At 42.1% G+C, this 22,928-nt stretch overlaps 1 long non-coding RNA gene across 1 annotated transcript; it reads left to right on the forward strand.

Annotated features, from left to right (window-relative positions):
• The first annotated feature begins 7,165 nt into the window (after positions 1–7,165).
• LOC123611550 lies at positions 7,166–10,885 on the forward strand. Its single transcript, XR_006718723.1, has 2 exons — positions 7,166–7,238; positions 10,221–10,885. It is a non-coding gene; the product is annotated as an uncharacterized LOC123611550 (long non-coding RNA).
• Positions 10,886–22,928: the final 12,043 nt, after the last annotated feature.

The following is a 22,928-nucleotide window of genomic DNA, read 5'->3' on the forward strand; positions in this document are numbered from 1 at the left end:
CTCAAGAAAAAATAGCATACCTTCTGCGCTGAGCTTTCTGAACTGGCAGGAGCTGACTGTTACAGCCTTGGGGTGGGCCACTGACTGACCTCATCAACTTGGTTGACTACCTTAGACCCAGAGATTATTAGCAAACTACGGTAGAGGAGAGTGTTCCACCACCTTGTATCTGTGCAATGGGATGATGGGTAACGTAGTGGAAAAATACTACAGTCAGCAGAGCTAGATCAGAGTGTCTTATATGCTAGGTGACCTTCGTCAGGTCACCTCACCTCTCTGTATTTCAGTTCCCTCATCCATAAAATATATCCAGAAATATTGACTTCCCAGGGATTGCGAGGATTCAGTGAGATCATGGATGCCAAAGTGCCTGGCACCTCATTATGCTGGATCATAGATGAGAGAGAATGAAGGTATCAGAGCTAAGGAGATGTGGATTTAAATCTTGACTCTACTACTTATAATAACAGCTACGTGAGTTCGGTAATTATGATGTGTCAGACTCTGTGCATTGTCTTTTAAAGATTTTGCAACAACTCAGCATAGATGGAGGCATGATTATTATCACCCTCACTTTACAAATAAAGAAACAGGTACAGAGAGGTTAAATAACTTGTCCAAGGCCTCCCTCCCAGGTAAGTGGTGAAGCCAGGCTATCTGATTTCAGAACCCTAGATTTTCTAGCTATATGAGTTAAGATAAGCACTGTTATCTTTCCGATCCTGTTCCTATAGCTATAAAATTAGGAAATCTTTGTGAGGATTAAGAATAATGTGTATAAAATGCCTATCATAGCAAGTGCCTGGCATTTCATGGATATTTCCTGTTTTTATTAAATGCTCGGTGTTATGGTTTGAACTGTATTCTCCCCAAAGATGGAGTCCTAACTCCTAGTACCTGTGAATAGGACCTTATTTGGAAGTGGGGTTTTTACAGATGATGAGGTTAAGATGAGGTCAATTAGGATGGGAGATTTGGACACACAGAGAGACACACAGGGAGCATGCCATGTGAACAGGAAATTGGGGTGATGCCAAAGATGGACAGCGAACCACCACAATCTAAAAGAGGCGTGGAACAGATTCTCCCTCACAGCCCCAGAAGGTAGAAAACCTGCTGACACGTTAATTTTGGACTTTTGGCTCCAGAACTCTAAAAGAATAGTTTTCTGTTATTTTAAGCCACCCAGTTTGTGGTACTTTGTTATGGCAGCTCCAGGAAACTAATGGCTTGCACGTGTTTCTTGTATCTGTATCTATCTTCCAGGTGTCTTTGGGTCTCTGGGTGCACACAGTAGCCTGCCCAGACGTGCTGGGTGCCCTGCCTGTGTGGTGCCCAAAGCCTGCCTGTAGACAGAGTCAGTGTAAACCATACTAGACTGAAGGAGGAGCCAAGAGAGGCTTTTAAGGTGCCCACCCGCCTGTTGTGCTCCCCTGGACTAGCGTGATGTCTTCAAAACCCGTCCAGAAGAAGGTGCTTGTGAATAAACTAGCCTTCCTAAGTAAGTTAAAAGGTAAAATCTCAAATACCTTGGTGCTGGTTGGAAAAAAACTTAGGTCAAGTCTCCCAGACCCTCATAAAACCATCTGCATGTTCTGCAGACATATGCATCCCATGCATTGTTTTCTGCATGCAGACATTCATGTTGTCAGAGATCAGGGGATACTTTCCAGTAGAGAAGGCTGTTTAAGCAGCCTGGGTAAGCATCTCAGGCCTTTTGGGAAATCATGATGGCCTCAAGAGCATTTGGAAATGGATAGTTGGGAGGACCTTGGGAGCCCAAGAGATTCATTGTTAAAGCTTGGAAGATAATTAGAATTGGACTGAGCTCCCCAACAGCAAGCAGGGGCCATGTGCAGCACTGCTCTTCAGGAACTCTAGAAGCAAAATTCCCTCGGGCTGATTTTCAGGAAGGTAAAGGAAGTCCCCAAACAGAAAGATTATCATGGCTATTTCAAACAGGGTGGAGAATATGAACATGCTCCCTGTTTCTGTTACCTATTTGGGTGTAATAGGCCACCTGTTTAAATTATCTATTGGTGTTTAACAAATTGCCCCAAATTTAGCACCTTAAAATAACAAATACTTATTATCTTATACAGTTTCTGGGGCATCAGGAATTTGGGATCAACTTGCCTGGTGGTTCTGGATCAGGGCCTTTTACAAAGTTGTGGTCAAGTGGTCAGCTGGGGCTGTGGTCATTTGATGGCTTGACTGGGGCTGGACGATCTGTTTCCAAGATGGCACATCACATGCAGCTGTGGTAGGACTTCAGTTTCTAGCTCACTGTTGTCCAAAGGCCTCAGTTCCTTATCAGGAGTGTAGGGTGACCAACCATCCTGGTTTGCTCAGGACTGAGGGGGTTTCAGAATGAGACTCTCAGTCTAAAACCAGGAAAGTCCTGGGCAACCTGGTGACAAGTTGGTCACCTTATGTAGATTTCTTTCCCTGGGGCTGCTCACAACATGAAGAGTGATCTGAGAGAGTGACTAAGACAGAAACAACAAGATCTTTTATAATCTAATCTTGGAAGTAACATAACACACATCACTTCTGCTATATTCTGTTTGTCACACAAACAAGCCCTGGTACAATGTACAAAGTGACTATACAAGGGTGTGAATATCAGAGGGTGGGGATCATTGGAGCCATCTTGGAAACTAGCTACTACATTATCCCAAAAGTCAGTGGCTTAAAGCAATCACCATTTTAGTACCTCTTATGAGTCTGTGGGTTAACAGGGCTCAGCTGGGTGGTTCTTCTGTCCCATAGGTTGTTGGTTGGAGCTGAAGTCACCTGGGGCTTAGTTGGGCTAGATTTCCAAATGACTCAATCACACGGCTGGCAGTTGGTGCTGGCTATTAGCTAGGGGCTCAGCTGAGGCTACCAACAGGAGAGTCTTGGTTCTCCTCCACAGGGCTTGGGCTAGGTTCTAAGAGAATGTCTCAAGAACAAGCATGTAAGAGGAAGGAAATGGAAGCTACAATTCCTCCTAATGCTTGAGATCAGATATCCTCAAACATGCTGTATTCTATTGGCCAAAGGAGTCACAAGAACAGCCTAGACTTAAGAAAAGGGGAACTAAACACTACTTAAAAATATATTTTTTAATCTTTTAATGTGTATTTTTGAGAGAGAGAGAGAGTGAGCAGTAAGGGGAAGAAAGAGAGGAAGACACAGAATCCAAAGCAGGCTCCAGGCTCTGGAGCACAGAGCCTGATGCGGAGCTTGAACTCACCAACCGAGAGATCATGACCTGAGCAGAAGTTGGATGCTTAACCGACTGAGCCACCCAGTGCCCCTATTTTTTTTTTTTAAGTAATCTCTATGCCCAACATGGGGCTTGAACTCATGACTCTGAGTTCAAGAGTTGCATGCTCTACTGAGCCAGTCAAATGCCCAAACACTACTTCTTGATGTGAGAAACAGCATATGTTTATAGGGAGAGAAGGAATTATTAGGGGCTATCACACTCCCTAAAGATTGTACTTTTGGGTTTCTCACTGGAAAATGTACAAAATCCCGAGAGGTGGAGAGGTGTGCCAACCACTCTCAAATTCCTTGATCTATAATGTTGGCTTTATTTTTTTTAAATGCTTTTTTTTAAATTTTTTTTTCAACGTTTATTTATTTTTGGGACAGAGAGAGACAGAGCATGAACGGGGGAGGGGCAGAGAGAGAGGGAGACACAGAATCGGAAACAGGCTCCAGGTTCTGAGCCATCAACCCAGAGCCTGACACGGGGCTCGAACTCACGGACTGCGAGATCGTGACCTGGCTGAAGTCGGATGCTTAACCGACTGCACCACCCAGGCTCCCCTAAATGTTTTTTAATTAAAAAAATTATGCAAGTAACTGTGTAATGATATTCAGTAATAAGAAATTAGAATATACAGATAAGCACAAGAAAATACTCCCTGTATTTCCAATACCTAAACACAATACTGTATAATTTTAGTACATAGCATCCTAGAATTCTATGCAAAAATAGTTTTATTTTACAAAAATAGAACTAGTCTGTACCTGTTTTAGAACCTGCCATTTTCATTAAAGCTACAGTGTGAACATCTTTCTGGGACAGTTAACATAGAGCTACATCAGTTTAAGCTTTGTGGAGTGTTTCATTGTATATCCACCAATAAAGGTTCTTTTTTTTTTTTAAGTTTATTTATTTATTTTGAGGGAGAGAGGGGTGAGGAGGGTGGAGAGAGAGGGAGAGAGGGAATCCCAGGCACTGATAGTGTGGAGCCTGATGTGGGGCTCAAACCCACAAACTGTGAGATTATGACCTGAGCTGAAGTTGTACGCTTAACTGACTGAGCCACACAGGTGCACCGCCCACACCTCCCCCCGCGCCAGTCCACCATGAAGATTCTTGATTGCAACAACAGCAACCAAATCTGGCTAACTGAATCAATAAAAGAGGAATTTTTTGTAAGGGTGTATAATAGTCCACAGAATCTATTATATGTTAGTTTAGTGTTCTATTTGCTATTGTAGTATAGCAATTCATACAACTTAGTGGAATAAAGCAATTGCCAATTTAATATGCTCATATAGTCTGTGGGTCAGGAATTCTAAGAGGATACAGCAGGGATGATGTCACAATGTCTGGGACCTCAGCTGGGAAAACTCAAACTAGGAGTGAGATGAAAAGCTGGTGAAGGGGGAGGGTAATGGAATCATCTGGAAGCTTCTTCATTCACATGTTTGGATCTTTGGCTGGGATGACTTGAATCCTGGGCTGAGCTAGAACTCTTGTCCAGAGGGCCTATACATGGCCTCTCTGTATGGCTTGGCTTCCTCACAGTGTGGCAGCCTCTGGGTAGTCTGACTTCTTACAGGGTGGCTCAGGAGCTAGTGTTCTACTAAGCAGGGAGAAAGCTGTGTGGCCTTTCATGACCTAGCCTTGGGGGTCACTTTCACTGTAGTCTCTTGATCTAAGTGTTCACAATCCTGCCCTGATTCGAGAGGAGGAGACATAGGCTCTCCTTGTCAATGGAAGGAATGTGACCATATTCTAAAGTCACCGTAACTGGGATAAGCTAAGCTGCTATAATAATAATTAAAAAAAAAAAAAAAAAGCCCAACTTAGAGTGGCCTTAATGAATAAAAGTTTATTTCTCTCATATATATCAGTTCCAAGCTGAGTTGTTTAGGTCAGGGAGGCAGCTCTGTTCCACCAGACACTTGCCTATATGTCACTGGAATCTAGGCTCCATTGCCAACATGACAGTCTTGAAAATCACTAACTGTCCTTGTGCCTTTGTGGGCAAAGCCTCAGGCAGGAAAATCTCACTGGCCACACTCAGCTTACATGCTTATACATTGTCTATATGTTGCCTTCCAGGGAGCATGAGTGGGCCTATCTGCCTTCATTTGGCCTCTGTAGTGAACAGCAGGGGTGTTTATTTCCTGTCTTAGAGTTTCCCCCTAAGAGGGAGGATGATCAGGTCCTAGATACGCTAAGAGCAAAAACCATCCAGTAGAATATGAGTGTGTCATATTTCATTCCCTATTGATAGACATTTAGTTTGATAGCATGTTATTGTAACATGTTTTCTACAAATATCTTTGAATACTTGTAAGATTTTTTTCCCTTTTAGATAAATTCCAAGGAGTCATGTCGGTTTCTGATCTCTGCATCAGACTGGCAGGATCCCGTTGAAGACAGCAACGCTCCCTTTTCTTCAAATGACAGATGGCAACTGGGGAATTTGTATAATAAGCCTGGGAGAAAAAGTGGAGAGATCCAGCATGCACTATCCAGGGTGTCCCAGGATTAGGTGGTGTTGTGTCCATGATCATAACTCAGTCTTGTTTTTGGAGCACTGCGTGAAGAGCTTCATATATACCACCTCAGTCTTCACATCAATCTGATGAGAAAGGCATTATCTTCATGTGGTAGATGGAGAAGTTTAGGTTCTAAGAGATTAAGTAATTTGTCCAAGGCCTTAGAACTAGGGTTTAATCCCAATCAGTGCTTTGAACCACTTCCTCCCTCTTGAAACATTTGATCTTGGGTTACTCCTTCTTGTAGCCCAGCTGCCATATTGTGGGAAGCCCAAGCCACATGAAGAGGCCATGTATAGGACATTTCAGACAACAGACCCAACTAAGCTCTCACCTGACACCAGCATCAGCCACTAGCCATGTGAGTGAGCCAGCTTGGATTTTTCAGCCCAGTTGAGCCCCCAGATGGCTGTAGCCTCAACAGACAACAGATGGAGCAGAATTGCTCAGTTGAGCTTAGTCAATCCAAAGACCAGCGAGAACTAATAAAATGGTTGTTGTGTTAAGTCACTAAGTTTTGGCAAGATTTGTTACATAGCAATGGATAACCAAAAAAGGTGGGGAGTTACTCATTCTTGGAGGAGTCCCACAGAGCCTGAAGAGTGGTTTTCTGCTCTGAGGGTGTAACTGGGGTAGGGGGCTTTTGATGATCCTTGATGAGTTCATTGCACTGGATTAGGTCTGTATATAACAGTTTTCCTTGCCCCAGCTGGGAAAAACCTCACTGAGTCACAAGGCTGGGAGGAGAAACTATGTGTGAATGAGTTAACAGAAATCTGGGCAAGATTCCCAAAGTAAATAATGTTGATTCTCAGCACAAGGAAGGCATTGCTTAACGCTGCTAAAACTTGCATAAATAGTCATTGCTTTATGACTGATCTGCTATATTTTCAAATTTCAAAAAAGTAACCGTAATAACCATCATTAAAAAAAAATAACAGCACTTGGAAATGCTTAAACACTGTGCACAGTTTCTGAGGGGCCTAAGAGGGTCCTTATCCTTTGAACTTCATAGTCTTGTGGGAAAGAAGTGGTGCCAATATGACCTTTGGGTAGCCCCAGTTGGCGCTTGGATCTCAAAGCAAAATCCAATGCCTCTCTTTCACTTAAAGAGCAAAGGAGAAAGTCACCGCAGTTCAGCGAGATAGTAGCTCTTTGGCCTCATTAACTTAGGCATTTACCCTTGGCTCCCTCACCTCTCAGCCCTTTCTAGTCTAGTGTTTCTCAAACAGGGGGACATCAAAATACATTTGGAAGTATGTAAAAAAAATTTGCAAATACTAGGATTCCTCTGAAAAAGATTCCCATTCTGTAAGTCTGGGGTGGGAATCCCAGAATTTTCATTTTCATGAGAACCAGATGATTTTTGCACAGACGGGCCCCATATGCATCTGGAAGAGGGCTGCAACCTCAGGGCTTCCATAAAAGCATGGAATGGAGATGGGGTGAGTCTTCTCTAAGCCAAACCTCTGAGGACCTGGATGGATCTGGGAAGCAGGTCAAGATGGGATCTTTGGATTCTAAGCCAGGAAGGATCCAACAAACTTATCTGGAGCAACAGGTTTCACACTGTTCTTTTTTAGAGCCCTAGGATTTTAGAGGTGCCATCACCTCACCCTGACAGTTTCTCTTTAATCTTGTTTTGTTATGGTAGGGTTCCAAGAAAGATTTCATTAGAAGTAGTTTTTTTTTTTTTAATGTATATTTATTTGTGAGAGAGAGACAGAGACAGAGACAGAGACAGAGACAGAGAGTGAGTGGGGGGAGGGGCAGAGAGAGAGGGAGACACAGAATCCGAAGCAGGTTCCAGGTTCTGCACTGTCAGCACAGAGCCCGATGCGGGGCTCGAACTCACAAACTGAACTGTGAGATCATGAGCCAGGGTCAGACACTTAACTGACTGAGCCACCCAAGCGCCCCCCTCCTTTTCTTTAGAATAATTTTAATGTTTATTTATTTTTGAGAGACAGAGAGACAGGACACGAGCCAGGAGGGGCAGAGACAGAGGGACACCCAGAATATGAAGCAGGCTCCAGGCTCTGAGCTGTCAGCACAGAGCCTGACGCGGGGCTCAAACTCACAAACTGAACCGTGAGATCATAACCTGAGCCAAAGTCAGACGCTTAACCAACTGAACCACCCCAGGTGCCCAGAAGAAAGAGTTTTATTACTAAATGCCCTCCATGCTTAAAAAAGTTCCCACGTTGGTGAGATCGAAGAGCAAACAGAACCTTCAAACATCTATCGTGGGAATGGAAAATGGTACAACCACTGTGGAAAATAGTTCAGGGTTCCTCAGTCACTTAAACATACAATTATCATATGTCTCAGTCTGCTCGGGCTTCTATAACAAAATGCCATAGACTAGGTGGCTTAAATAACAGACATTTATTTCTCACTGTTCTAGAGGCTAGGATTCTGAGATCAGGGCTAGGTTCTTGGTGAGGACCCTCTATTTGGCTTGCACTTGGCTGTCTCTCACGGTATCCTCACATGGGGGTTGGGAAGGAGCTCTAATCTCTTCCTCTTTTTGTAAGGTGCTAATCCCATGATGGGGGCCTCACTCTCATGACCTCACCTAAACCTAATTACCTCCCACAGGGCCCACCTCCAAATACCATCACATTTACTGGGGCTTAGACCTTCTTTTGGGAGGACACAAATATTTGGTCCATCATATCATGTGGCCCAGCAATTCTACTCCTGGCTATATACCCTAAAGAATTCAAAACAGATTCCCAAGCAGATTCTTGTACACAAACGTTCGAATGTTTGACTATTCACAATAGCCACAAGGTGGAAACAACCCAAACGTCCATCAATTGATGAGTAGATAAAAAGTAGTACATCTGTACAATGGAATATTATTTAGCCATAAAGAGAAATGAAGTGCTGATAAACATGAATGAACCTTGCGAACATTGTGCTAAGTGAAAGAAGCCAAGTCAGGAAAGGCCATGTTATTGTATGATTCCATTTGTATGAAATGTCCAGAACAGGCAAGTCTGCAGGGGCAGAGAGAAGATTAGTGGTTGCCAGGGACTGGAGGGTGGGGGATAATGGGGGGTTAAGCAGGGGGATAACCTGCTTAATAGGTATGGGCTTCTTTTTGGGGTGAGGAAGATGCCTTGCAACTAGAGAGTGGTGATGGTTGCACAACACAGGGAATGTGCCAGATGTCAGCAACCACAAATTTTATGTTACATGAATTTTATTGCAAGAAGAAGAAACAAATCCCAATCAACAGATTTAGACCAGCCGTCTCGTTTTTTGCGGACAAGGAAGCTGAGGTCAGAAAAGGGGAATGACCTGGTGAGATCACCCAGCCTGTCGGGGGTGCAGCCACGCTGTTGACCTTTGGCCTGCCACAGCAGGCTGCTTCTTTTCCTCAGCACACTTGCTGCTGTCCTGAGCTGAAGATTCAGATGCGTGCCACCCCATAGTTTCTGCGGCCAGGCCCCCTGCCTCCCATGCAGAGGTCCGTCTTCCCTACCCGCAGAGCTCGTCCGGCCTTCCCTCTGGCTACTTCCAGGGCCTGCTCTGTGCGAGGGTGTCAGTGAAAGACAAACCCGTGCCCAGCATACTTGAGCAAATCTTCCCAAAGGCTTCACCCCCAGCTGCTGCCTTCTGACTGGGTCTATGAGGGTCGGGTGGATTGGATTCCTTACATTGCAGACATTGCTCAGTTTCCCAAACTCCAGCTGAGTCGTCTGAGGAGCTGCCGGTGGTGGTCCTGGGGCTGGCGAGGATTAATCCCAGCCACATGCATGTGTGTGCAGTTGGCTCTCCTCTCTGGCTGTGGGACCACATGCATCTGTCACATGGCAAATGCTTAACGAAGGTTCACCCGTGCTAGCGTTCCTGTCTTGGGGTCAACCCGGGACTGTCTTTTTCATTTTAGTTCAGGGTTCAGGAAAAGCCCTGAGTTTCCTCGGTGTCCCTGAGAATAAAAGACTCAAGGTAAGCTTGTATGTGAAGTGAGAGTCATTTCCTCTGGTCACTGAGATGGAATTATTCACCATTCTGGAAGTGACAACAGAAGGCGGTAACTTATTTGCATTCATCTGCATTATGTGCGAATGTTGGAGGTCAGGTCTTCTGGAACAATGCCTCCAGCCCCTTCCCTAGTGTCTCAGAAAATTACTAAGTCTTTTGGTTTGTCCCAGATCCTGACCTTTCCTCATATCTCTTAGTTATGGCCTCCAAACTTATCATGGATTTTTAAGAAAGTGCATTAGGATACGAAGGGGCAATTGCAGAACTCTAGTGAGTTCTAGTGGCTCTGGAAATTTACTGAACACAGCAGTTGAAAAACCTGGCTGAGAAGGGAAACTTAGCCCTGCCCACTTTCGTCCAGGACCTGCTTCAGGATGGGAATGTGGAGGGCGGATTTCCTCAGGCCTGACAAGGTGATTCTCTTCTTTCAGGCTCAGAAGATTATCTAACACCCGAAATTTGTACTTGGAGATTGGCTTCACGCAGCAGGGATGAATGGGGACACTAAGGAAGACTGCAGAGCAGCAGTGGCTGCAGTTTCTAAGCTGCCATTTGGGGCAAAGTGGCAAAGGAGAAAATTTTTGCAATGCTGTGGTTGAGAGTGAATATTTAGAACTCAAGGCTGAGGGCGACCTTGGTGGTTGTGTGTGGTTTCTGCACCGTGGGGACAGATGCCTCATTTATGGATGCAGACTTTGTCCAGCTGGGAAAGGTCTCCCAGGACAGGGAAGTTGAGGAAATGCTGCAGTCTCCGTTCCTCATTGGTGATTTCAAAGTCTACAACCCTGCTCAATGCTCTGAGAAGTCCTGCAGGAAAGGAACCTGCTTTAGGGTTTTTGACCCTGTGTTTCCCAGAGTTATTTTGACCTCAGAATTCTTTTTCCCTCTTCATAACCCTCATTTATACTCTGTGAAAGCCACATTTCCAACAACCCGCTTGGAAAATGCTATCCCAATGTCCAGAGGAACTGGTTCTCACCCTTAATGCCTCACGGTGAGCAGTGATGGGGATATTCTGGCAGGACACATGATGTGGAATCCTGCTGTGATAATCCAGGAAATAAAATTGTGTATTGTGCCTGTTGGACCCCTTCCCGTACTGAGATTTTGTGATTCTCTCTGCAACAGTAACAAAACCACTGACATGTACTGAGTGGCGTGGACTAGGAGCTTTTCCTACGTCATCCGTGTAATCCTCATCAACTCTATTACCCCCATTTTGCCAGTGAGGAAATTGAGAGCCAGAGAGGTTATGTGAGGAGGTTACTGAGTCACATTAGTAGCAGAGCTAAGATTGAAGCTGAGGATGGTGGGACTCCACACTGGCATTCTCCCCTCAAACACCGATGGTGGGAATAGAAAAAGGTGCAGTTGCTGTGGAAAATAGTTCGGCGATTCCTTAATAAGTTAACCATGGAATTACCATGTCTTAGTTTTCTGGGGCTGTGTATAACTAAATACCACAGACTGGGAGGCTTAACCGATGATATTTATTTCTCACATTTCTGGAGGCTAGGAAGTCTAAGATCAGGGCTGGGTTCTGGGTGAGGGCCCTCTTCTGGCTTGCAGATGGCCACCTCTCATTGCGTCCTGCCTGTGTCATGCCACAAGTTGCATTTTTGAGGCACTATTTCCAGAGTGTCTGATTCCCATCAGGAACTTTTTTGGACATTGGAAAATTCACTCACCTTAGGGGATTTTGTTTTCCTCCTCCATGGATTTTATTTCTCCTGGATTTGAAATACAGCTCTGATATTTACTGGTTGTGTGACCTTGCTAGGCCTCAGTTTTCTCATCTGTAAAATAGGATAATAATCTCATTTGCCTCCTTCTGACCTTTTCTTCTTTTACTTCTTCCTTTCCTCCTTCCTTCTCCCTTAATTTCTTTCTCCCTTGTTTTATTTTTCTGTTCTTCCATAAACCCTAACCTCTGGTGTTAATTTTCCCCTGGAAGAGCCTTGAAACCCCACTGTGGATCCTCCCTAAAGTGGCTTGAGAGGTACTGATGGTTTGTCAATAACAGAGCAAGAGAGAAGCAGCTGCTGATTAATTCCATGCCAGCCAGTGCATTCTGTGCTCTGCATCTAGAATAGGGCAGTTTCCAAGGTGACCGCAACTAGTGTGTGAGGACAAGGTGAGGGCCTGGAATTATGAGCTGCCAAACTCGTAAAGAACACAGGCTTCCTCTGAGCCACTCGTGGCCCGCTGCTCGCCAACCAATTTAGCAACCGACTTGCGGCAAAGTATTCCCACAATGTTTAGTGATCAGTGCATCTATAAATAGGATTGTAAGAACAATTTGGATAGATGTTAATATATGGGTTCAGTCTCCGAGTGACTAAACCTTGAGTTGTTTTGACCTCAGAGAGCCATCAAAAATCTTCTACAAGGAACAATTCTGCAGTCATCTGTGGCAGATGTTTTGTTCCTCTTCAACATGTCCTTGTGTGTATAATTTACTAACATGATAATAACGTGCTGCCTGGTACTTTGCAATTTACAAAGTGCCATCACACACTTTTCATGTGATCCTTGCAAGACAAGCATTATTACTGAGGTTCAGGGAAGACAAGTAACTCGTCCCTAGGACATACCTATTGTGGGGTGAATGGTGTTGGGGAAAGGCAGGGAATGGGGAAGCTGGTGGAGGCAGTAGAGTCTGAATTTCAGACAAGGACTGTGTGGCTTCTAAACTGATCTTTTCTTATTCCACTAAATCCTATTTCTTGGCTTAAAAGTCTTGGAACAATAATTTCCTCTCCTGTCCTCAGAGGGGCCAGCGCATTGGGGTCAAGTACCCCAATCTCTTCTTTGATTACTTTTGAAAAAATATTTTATTTATTTATTTTTTTAAGTAATCTCTACCCCCAACATGGGGCTCAAACTCACAACCCCAAGATCAAGAGTCACATGCTTTACTGACTGAGCCAGCCAGGCCTTCCTTCTCCTTTGGCTACTCTGCATTAAAAGTAGGCTTGCCAGACTTAGCAAATAAAAATACAAGATGCCTCCTTAAATTAAATTTTAGACAAACAATAATTTTTTAGCGTAAGTATGTCCCATTGTGTATTTCATTTGGCAACCCTAATTAAAAGTACTTGTTATTAACACTTTTTCCTTTAAAATATGTGAATTACCTATAGGAAATTTTGAAAAATCATATAAGCAAAAGGAAGAAAATTGAAATTACTCCTAATTTTACCATGGGGTAATATTAATAATTCAATATTAACTTAATATTTTGATACATCTACTGTGACCTTTTTTCCCATGCATGTACTTATATGCATAAATTCCTTTTTTAAAAATAGAAAATGAGATTTACTGAATATACTACTTCAGAAATGTTTTTTTTCCTCACTCAGTAATATATCATGAACATCTTCCCATGCCCTTATGTATTCTGTAATATTCAAACCTGCAAGGTCATCAATTGGATAGCATGCTGCCTTTAGCTATCTCCCTATAGACAAACCGTTAGGTTGTTTCCAATGTTTCATTATTATAGACTTGCCATGAACAATCTTGGCTAAGTCTCCTTGCTCATCCCTGGGATAAATTTTTGCAGTAGCATTTCTAGGTCAAAGGATATGCAAACTTTTAAGGTTTTGTTACATATTATCAAATTGTCCTTCAGAAAAGTTGTGCCAATTTACATTCTCACAAACAGTATTCCAAAGTGGTATTCCTTGTGTATTGCCAACACTGGAGATTATCATTAAAAACAAATCAGAAAAATAATCACTTTGATTCTGAGACTACCCTGACTCCATAATCACATTCAGCACATTCTAAACCACTCTTAATGGTCTTATTTCTTTCTACTGAGTCTTCAGTTCTAAAATAGAGAAGAAATCAGATTAGGGATAGAAATTACTGACTGTTCCAACACATGCCCATATCAGACATCAGTCATTAATTCTGCCTTTCTTTATACTGCGTTTGGACAAGGCTTCAGAATCTTAAATCATCCTAGTTTTGCAGGTGGCCATTACTAATCTTAAACAATTGCTTCTCAGGGAAAATTTCCCTTTAGAGAAGAACTCAGTCAATAAATGGAGAAAGAATGATTGAATTAGAATGGTATTGATCATCGGTGGCTGTTTATATCAGGTGCCCATGGAAGAACACAATGTCACATTGAAGTAGCCTTGGAACCTGAATTTGATTAAGCTTCTTGATCTCACTACCAATTTGTAGGAAATGGAGATCACAAAGAAAATGTTAAACTACTTTATGAATGTGTAATCAGTGAAATCCAGACTGTGGGAAACTCTATAGGTAAAATGATCTCTTTTCTTTAGGGAAAAAATAAATGAATGAAGAAATAAAAACTGGGGGGAAACCTAAAGATTAAAAGATATCCAAAAGATATATCAGTCAATCACAGCGTATGGACCTTATTTGGATTCTTATTAAAAAAAAAAAAAAAACTATTGGAAGAATGAACTTTTTAACATTTATGAGACAATTAGAAATTTGGACACTAGCTATTTAATTACATTCAGAAATGTTATTAATTATTTCTATGTGATAATAGTACCATAGCTGTATTTTTAAAAAGAGTTCTCATCTTGGGGAGAAGGGGCCAAGATGGTGGTGCAGCATGGAAGTACTCTGATTCTTTCATCCCTGAAATGCAGCTAGATTAGCACCAAACCATTTTGCACATCTAGAAAATTGATCTGAGGATTAACACAATCTGCATAACGTGAGCCACAGAACCCAGCAGGAATTCACCCCAAAAGAAAGAACAGGAAGAAATTACAGCCAGGGACATAACACAGATATAAGCAAGATGTCTGAACTAGAATTTAGAATCATGATAATAAGAATACTAGCTGGGGTTGAAAAAAGCATAGAATCCCTTTTGCAGAGATAAGAGAAGTAAAATCTAGTCAGGACAAAATTAAAAATGCTTTAACTGAGATGCAATCTTGAATGTATGCCATGGCAGCAAGGATGGATGAAGCATAGCAGCAAATCAGTGACATATAAGAGAAAATTATGGAGACTAGTGAAGCAGAAAAAGAGGGAAACTAAGGAGGCAAAAGAGCATGATATAAGAATTTGAGAACTCAGTAACTCATTAAAAAGGAATAACATCCGAACCATAAGAGTCCCAGAAGATGAAGAGAGAGAAAAAGGGGTAGAAGGTTTGTTTGAGCAAATCATAGTGGAAAACTTTCCTAACATGGGGAAAGACATAGACATCAAAATCCAAGAAGCACAGAGAATTCCCATTAGATTCAACAAGAGTTCTCATCTTGGGGTGCCTGGGTGGCTCAGTCAGTTAAGCATCTGATTCTTGGTTTTGGCTCAGGTCATGATCTCGCAGTCTGTGGGATCTAACCTTGCATCAGTCTCTGCACTGACAGTATAGAGCCTGCTGGGATTCTCTCTTTCTCTCTCTCCCTCTCTCTGCCCCTTCCCCACTGACACTTTTTCAAAATAAGTAAATAAACATTAAAAAAAAAAAAACCCCGATGTTTAAACAAAATAAAAAAGTCTTCATCTTTTAGAGCAGTGATTCTCAGTTTTGAGATTTTGCTCTCTAGGACACTTGGCAATGTCTGGGGATGTTTTTGGTTGTCAAAACTGAGGAGAAGGGGTGTTACCGGCCTCTAGTGGGTACAGGCCATAGATGCTGCTAAACATCCTGTAATGCACAGGACAGCTCCTCACAACAAAGACTTATTTGGCCTTCAATATTAACAGTGCTAAGATTGAGAGGCCCTGTTTTAGAGATACATACTGAAATATTTATGGGCAAAATGACACTATAGGTGGTATTTGCTTCAAAATAATGTGTGTTAGAGGAAATGGATGAAGGTCTAGATGCATAGGCTGGTTGATTGTTGCTGGTTGGGGTTCGGTGTGGGTTATGGGGGAATTATTATATTCTAACTCCTTTAGATAAGTTTGAAATTCTCTGTCATAAAAAGTTTTAAAAAACCTTCCCATGAGGTAAATTGCCATCTCTGGGGTCCTACTCTAAGGACCCACTTTAACATTCTCTGGTGACTTTGAACATTTTCTAAACTCATTCACACGGAAGTTGTGAAATAGTTTATTTTTGATGTCTTCCTATCTTTGCCTTCCCTACCACCAGAGGAAAGGTGTGTAGCTTGAGCTTTTCTCACCTATTTCCTTATCTGCAAAACAGGAACATGAATGAATCTCGCTTATTCCCAGGAGCTGCTATGAAGCTCAGGATTCCATATTGGCTAGCATTACCAAATTGTGACATTTTTCTCCCCTTAAGTACAGTCTTTAATTTTGAACGAAAGTCTGCATTTCAGTGTAATTTTAGCTTCATTGAATTAGTTTGGAAGTAATCCCTCCTCTTCAATATTCCAAAAGAATTTATAAAAAATTGATATTATTTCTTCCTCACATGTCAGGTAGAATTCACCTGTAAAGCCATCTGGACCTGGAATTTCCTTCATGGAAAGGTTTTAAACTATAAATTAATTTCTTTAATAGATTTTCAGTTTATCTACTTATTCTTCAGTGAGCTTTGGTAGTTTGTATCTTTCAAAGAATTCATCCATTTCGTCTAAATCATTAAATTTATTGGCATAAAGTTGTTCATAAATTTACCCTATCATCTTAAAATTTTTTTTTAATGTTTATTTATATATTTTGAGAGAGGGAGAGAGAGAGAGACAGTGTGAGTAGGGGAGGGGCAGAGAGATAGGAGAGAGAGAGAGAGAGAGAGAGAGAATCCCAAGTAGGCTCTGCACCACCAGCACAGAGCCCAATGTGGGGCTCGAACTTATGAAACTGTGAGATCATGACCTGAGCCAAGATCTAGAGTGGGATGCTTAAGTGACTGAATTACCCAGATGTCCCCATCGTTTTAATCTTTGTAGAATCTATAGTGATAGTTCCTCTCTCACTTCTTAAATTGGTACTTTGTGTCTGAATTAAAGACTTTTAGGAGACAAAAATCAACAGGAAGATAGAATTCCTTTGTTCACATGAGAAAACCTATTTAAGTTTGAAGTCTTTGCTTTTACACATTTTAATAGAATTGTTTCTAATGCTGAATTCATGCAGCCAGAGGCTTATGGGAAGCAGAAGGGAGATAGTCTGATGAAAATCTGATTTGTAACCAGGCTCTGTCATTATGAAACGAGAAAATGGAGAGGATAGGTTGCCTTGAATTTTTTTTTTTTTTTTTTTTTTTTTAATTCTGAGTTAGCTTCAAAGAATCAGGTAGTTTTGGTCAGGGCCATTGACTCCTACATTCTGGATCTTTTCCAAACCATTCACTTAACCGCCTTATTATTTTAGTAGCATGTGATCCTAAATGATGTCACCATGCTTGTTTACTCCCAAACCCTGGAGATTCTAACAACATGGAGAAACTCAGATAATATTCTATGTCTACTTTTTCCAGGAAGCATTTGGGAGAAGTTTGAAATAGGGGGAAAATCATGGGTTTTAGAGTGAGGCAGATCAAAGTTCAATGTTCGGCTTTGCCATTTACCAGCTGTGGACCCAGGGCAAATTCTGAAAATTCTCTGAACTCTTACTTTCCTCATGTACAAAATGGGGATGAGACCTAATTAATAGTGCTCCTGGGATGTTTAAATGAGATAATAGATGTATCTAGCACATATTTACAACTCTGAGTGGATATCAGAGTGTGGTCCCTAGACTGGTAGCATCAACATCACCTGGAAACTTATTAGAAGTATGAATTCTTGAGCTCTGTCCCAGATCTGAATCAGAAATTCCAGGGGGCAGGGCAGCAATCTATGTTTTAACAAGCCTTCCAGAGGCTTCTGATGACTGGTCAACTTTGAGAACCACTGGACTAGAACATTCTTTGGCAGATGGTAGAATCTCAAGAAATGCTAATTTTCTCTCCTTCTTTATACTTTCTTGATAACCATTCTTCCAGCTTATTCTTGGCTCTCATACTGATTAAACTCCTCAAGAGTCAAAACAGTCTTTCTCTGTGTCTCTTTTTTTCCTTTCTCTTTCCAAAGTTCCTGGTGAGTGTTAGCATTCAGTAGAAACTCAGAGAAAGTTAACTATATTTCCACGTGCCCAATAAGGACAGAAGTGTCCTTGGCTTTACTTATTTATTTGACTTATATAGCACCTTGGCTCAGTTGTGTGTCTGGAAGATGAAGTGTTCAGTGTATGCTGGGAATGAATACCAATCTACCTCAGACACCAGGGATGTTGGGAGTGTAATGTCCTCCTCTCACTGTCAGCCAGGCGCCACTTCAACCCCAATAAACATAAAAGCCAGAGCAATGTCATAGACCATTTGGTCTTGATTAAAGAAGAGATGTAATAAAACCTCATCAATTCACAGGAAGTGGAATGAGAGAGAGGAGGAAAGGCCAATAAATAAATGAAAGGTTGTATGGAAAATGCTTTTGTTTAAAAAATGCAATTTTATTTGCATAGCATTTTTGGTTGAAGAAAGCACTTAAAGCTGAGGCCAGTTAACAACTATCCTGCAGGATTGCTGTGAGAAATGAGCAGTATCATCCCAGGTACATTCTAAGCACAGTGACCTTACTGTTCCCTAAGCACTCAATAAATAATATTATTAAACGATTACTGGTGGTAATAGTAGGTGGTGAGTGGATGTTTATTGGATAAGTGGCTAACTGAATGAGTGGTTAAATGAGTGAATAAACTATCAACTCATGTGATCATCTACTTTTTCCTTAGTTCAAAAGCAAGCTTCCGGGAAAATTATCCAATCAGTAGCTAGTGAGTCCCATAAAACCCACCAAACAAGTACAGTTGAAACTAAAAAAAAAAAAGGCTTTTCATAATAGTCACAAAATAGAAACCACCCAAATGTCCATTAAAAGGTGAATGAATAGGGGTGCCTGGCTGACACAGTTGGTAGAGCATGTGACTCTTGCTCTCAGCGTTGTGAGTTTGAGCCCCATGCTGTGGGTAAAACCTACATAAAAAAAAAAAAAAGATGAATGAATAAAGAAATTGTGGTTCATCCATACAACGGAATACTATTTTTTTTTAATGTTTATTTATTTTAAGACAGTGGGAGAGAGTATATGTGCACAAGTCGGGGAAAGGCAGAAAGAGAGAGAGAGAAAGAAAGAGAGTCCCAAGTAGGCTCTGTGAGCCGAAATTAAGAGTTGGACTCTTTTTTTTAAAATGTTTTTATTGTTTCTTTATTTTTGAGAGAGAGTTGGGGAGGGGCAGAGAGAGAGGGAGACACACAATCCGAAGCAGGCTCCAGGCTCTGAGCTGTCACCACAGAGCCTGATGTGGGGCTTGACCTCATGAACCATAAGATCATGATCTGAGTCAAAGTTGAACACTTAACTGACTGAGCCATTCAGGTACCCCAAGAGTCAGGCCCTTAACTGATTGAGCCACCCAGGCTCAATACTATTCTATACTATATTCTATATATTCTACATATTTCAATACTATTAAAAAATAGTACTCTGTTGTATGGATGAACCACAATTTCTTTATTCATTCATCTTTTTTTTGTGTGTGTAGGTTTTACCCCTAGCATGGGGCTCAAACTCGCAGGGTATGCCTGGGTGGCTCAGTTGGTTAATTGTCTGACATTGGCTCAGGTCATGATCTCGCCATTCCGGAGTTTGAGCCCCGTGTCAGGCTCTGTGCTGACAGCTCAAAGCCTGGAGCCTGTTTCAGATTTTGTATTTCCCTCTCTCTCTATGCCCCTCCTCCCACTCGTTCTCCCTCTCTCTCTCTCAAAAATAAATATTTAAAAAAATAAATGAAAGGAAACAAACTACTGATACACACAACTTGGATGAACTTCAAACACATCATACTGAGAAAAAGAAGCCAGACACAAAAGGTTACATACTGTGTGATTTCATTTCTATCACATTCCAGACAAGGCAGATCTAATCTATAGTCAGAAAACATATCAGTGGTTGCCTGATGCTGGGGTGGGGGTTGGGATTAATTGCAAGGGGACCTGCAGGAACCTTTCAAGGTGATGGAAAAGGTCTATATCTTGACTGTGGTGGTGGTTACAAGAGTGTATACATTTGTCAAAACTCATTGAACTGTGTATTTAAAATGGATGGATTTTATTGTCTCTAAATAATACCTCAACAAAGTTGATTAAAAGAAAAAAGAAAATAGCAACAGTCTTTCCTCCCAAGGCCTGGAAACCACTTGTGGTGCCAGTGTAGATTATGATGGGACCTGCCCATTTTATTCTGCTCTGTCTGGAGAAGCCAGGCCCCATCCAGTCAGGTTCCATTTACCAGAGCTGATCACCTGGGGAGGCCACTGCAGTGGTGTGGGACAATGTGGCCACAAATGAAGTAATTGCTGTAAGCAAATCAGGTATTTCAAGCTTGCTCCTCAGGCCCTCTGTTGTTTTGCTCTTAAACTAGATGTTAACCTCTAATTTCAGCACTGACCTGGCATGTGTCCAAAATGCATTAAACACAATGTTCCAAGCCCTGAGGGAACCATTCAGAGGGCACCAGAGAATCTTAACAAGCTGTCTCACCTTGAAAGGCTATCTTACAAATCGATTTCCAAACTCCTACAATCACAGACATTCTGTATGGCCTGCAACCCCACTGTAGTGTGGGTTTGGTTACCATAGAAGAATCTGGACTGAAGTCTGGGATGAAAGAACAGGCACCATGGAGGGACTGTTCAGAATACCAGCTACCACTCATCATTACATCTGTCTAGATATCATCTCAAATAACATTTCACAATCCAAAGGCAATTATTTGAAGCATGGAGAGAAACACACACAAAATAAATATCACCACCAATCAGCAATTACCACAGATTAACACTTTGGTCTATTTTTTAGGGATACACACACACACACACACACACACACACACACACTTATTTAAAATAAAAATAGGATCTTACTGTACAAATGGTTCTGTTATCTGCCTTTCCACTACTTAATTTAGTGGGAACATTTCCTCACACCATTAAATAGTCTCAATCAACTTTCTATTAGTCAGTTCTTGCTGTGTAACAAGCAACCTCAAAGTCTTAGTATACAGACACAGTAAATTAGTTCTCATGTAGGGGTTTGTGGGTCAGTGTGAATGACTCTGGTCCATATGTCTCCATATGTCTCCTCGTATCCCTAGGATCAGCAGGCTAGTTCCAGCATGTTCTCATGATGATGAGAGAAACACAAGGGGACACACCCAATGGGTACACTTCAAATATCTACCGATTTCATATCTGCTACTATCCCTTTGGATAGAACAAGTCATGTGGGTGAGCCTGAAGTAAAGAGACAAAGAAGTAGACCCCACAGTTTGTGGAGGAATCACAGTTACGTGGCAAAGTGCATGGATACAAGGAGGGAGGTAAACTTGGGGCCAATAACGCAGTCTCCTGCACACCTCATTTTCAATGACTCACGTGGATGCTCACAAATTCATTTATTTACCACACAATACAGCGTTAGGTGTCAGCAACTATTCTAAGTGTTTTATAAATATTTAATTCTCAAAACAGACCTATGAGGTAAGTGCAGTTATGAACCTCACTACACAGATGAGGAAACTGAGGTACAGAGAAGGTTCAACAGTTTGCCCACAGTCATCCAGTCAGTAAGTGGGGAGTGGGCAGCAAGGAAATCCACATCCAGAGTCTGTGCCTGGAAGTGTCGTGTTAGGCTGCCTCCCTTATGATCTGCCCATTTGCCCCCTGCCCCCACTGGACTGAGCACCCAGTGCAGTACCCGGGCCTGGGGGCACTGAGGGTATATTTCTTGAATGAATTTAATCAGTATCTTATCATTATATATTTAATTGGTCCCAGTGCGTTTGGCCAATATAATACTATATGGGCTGAATTGTGTCCTCTCAAAATTCAGATGTTGAAGGTCTAACCGCCAGCACCTCAGAATGTGACTGTATTTGGAGAGAGGGCCTTTAAAGGGCAATTACGTTAAAATGAGGCCATTAGGGTGGGTCCCTGTCCAATCTGCCTGCTTTCCTTATTAAGAAGAGGAAACTTGGACACACAGAGAGACATCAGGGATGCGTGTGCACAGAGGAAAGACCACGTGAGGACACAGCAAGAAGGTAGCCATCTGCAAGCTAAGGACAGAGGCCTCAGAAGAAACCAAATCTGCCGACAATTTGATCTTGGACATCCACTTCTAGAACTACGAGAACATAAATTTGTGTTATTTAAGCCTCCCAGTTTGTGGAATTTTGTTATGGCAGGCCTTACAAACTTGTATGTATGCCACTATGAGGCTACAGGCATCAATGAAGAGAAATCTTTCCTGAGATGACAAAGAGGAGCAAACAGCAGAACTTTGGAGGCCTTTCTGCCCTGCTCAGAAATGCAGAATTGGGGGATGGGTAGGCCTAACCAGGGGTCTATAACTCCCTCTAAATGAGCACTTCATTTCCTTCTGTAGATTCTCTTTAAAAAGGCATGCAAATAATAGGGCAAGATTTATGAATAGAACTTAGAAAATTGCCATCCACAGGCAAGGATTTATAGGAAGTTAAGGGAGATTTTTTGCAGCCCAAACACCCCCTACTTCTCCTGATTCATTCATTCTAACTGATTCATTCATTTGACTAACATTAGGTGTCTGCTATGCTGGGAGCTGTGCTGGGTACTGGGGCCACACCGGTCACAGGACAGGAAGTACCTGCTCCCTCGGGGCACGCCTTCTAGTTCTCCTGAGCAGCTAAAATATTTCAACTTGAAATGTTGAATGGGAGTCGTTAAATAATAGTCAAGTGAATTCCACACTCATAAATTTCACTTTCTCACTGACTCATTCATTCAAAAATCTTTTTATGTATTTATTTATTTTTAAAATGTTCATTTACTTTGAGAGAGAGAGAGAGTGCACCCACACGTGTGGCGGAGGGGCAAAGAGAAGGAGAGAGAGAGAATCCCAAGCAGGCTCCGTGCTGTCAGTGCAGAACCCGACTCGGGTCTCGAACCCGTGAACTGTGAGATCATGACCTGAGCTGAGATCAAGAGTGGCACTCTTAACTGACTCAGCCAGTGGGACACTTGGGTGGCTCAGTCAGTTAAACGTCTTATTCTTGATTTCAGCTCAGATCATGATCTCACAGTTCATGAGATCGAGCCCCATGTTGGGCTCTGTGCTGAAGGTGCAGAGCCTG

The sequence above is a fragment of the Leopardus geoffroyi genome, chromosome C2 (genome assembly GCF_018350155.1).
Source record: "Leopardus geoffroyi isolate Oge1 chromosome C2, O.geoffroyi_Oge1_pat1.0, whole genome shotgun sequence".
Taxonomy (NCBI): domain Eukaryota; kingdom Metazoa; phylum Chordata; class Mammalia; order Carnivora; family Felidae; genus Leopardus; species Leopardus geoffroyi.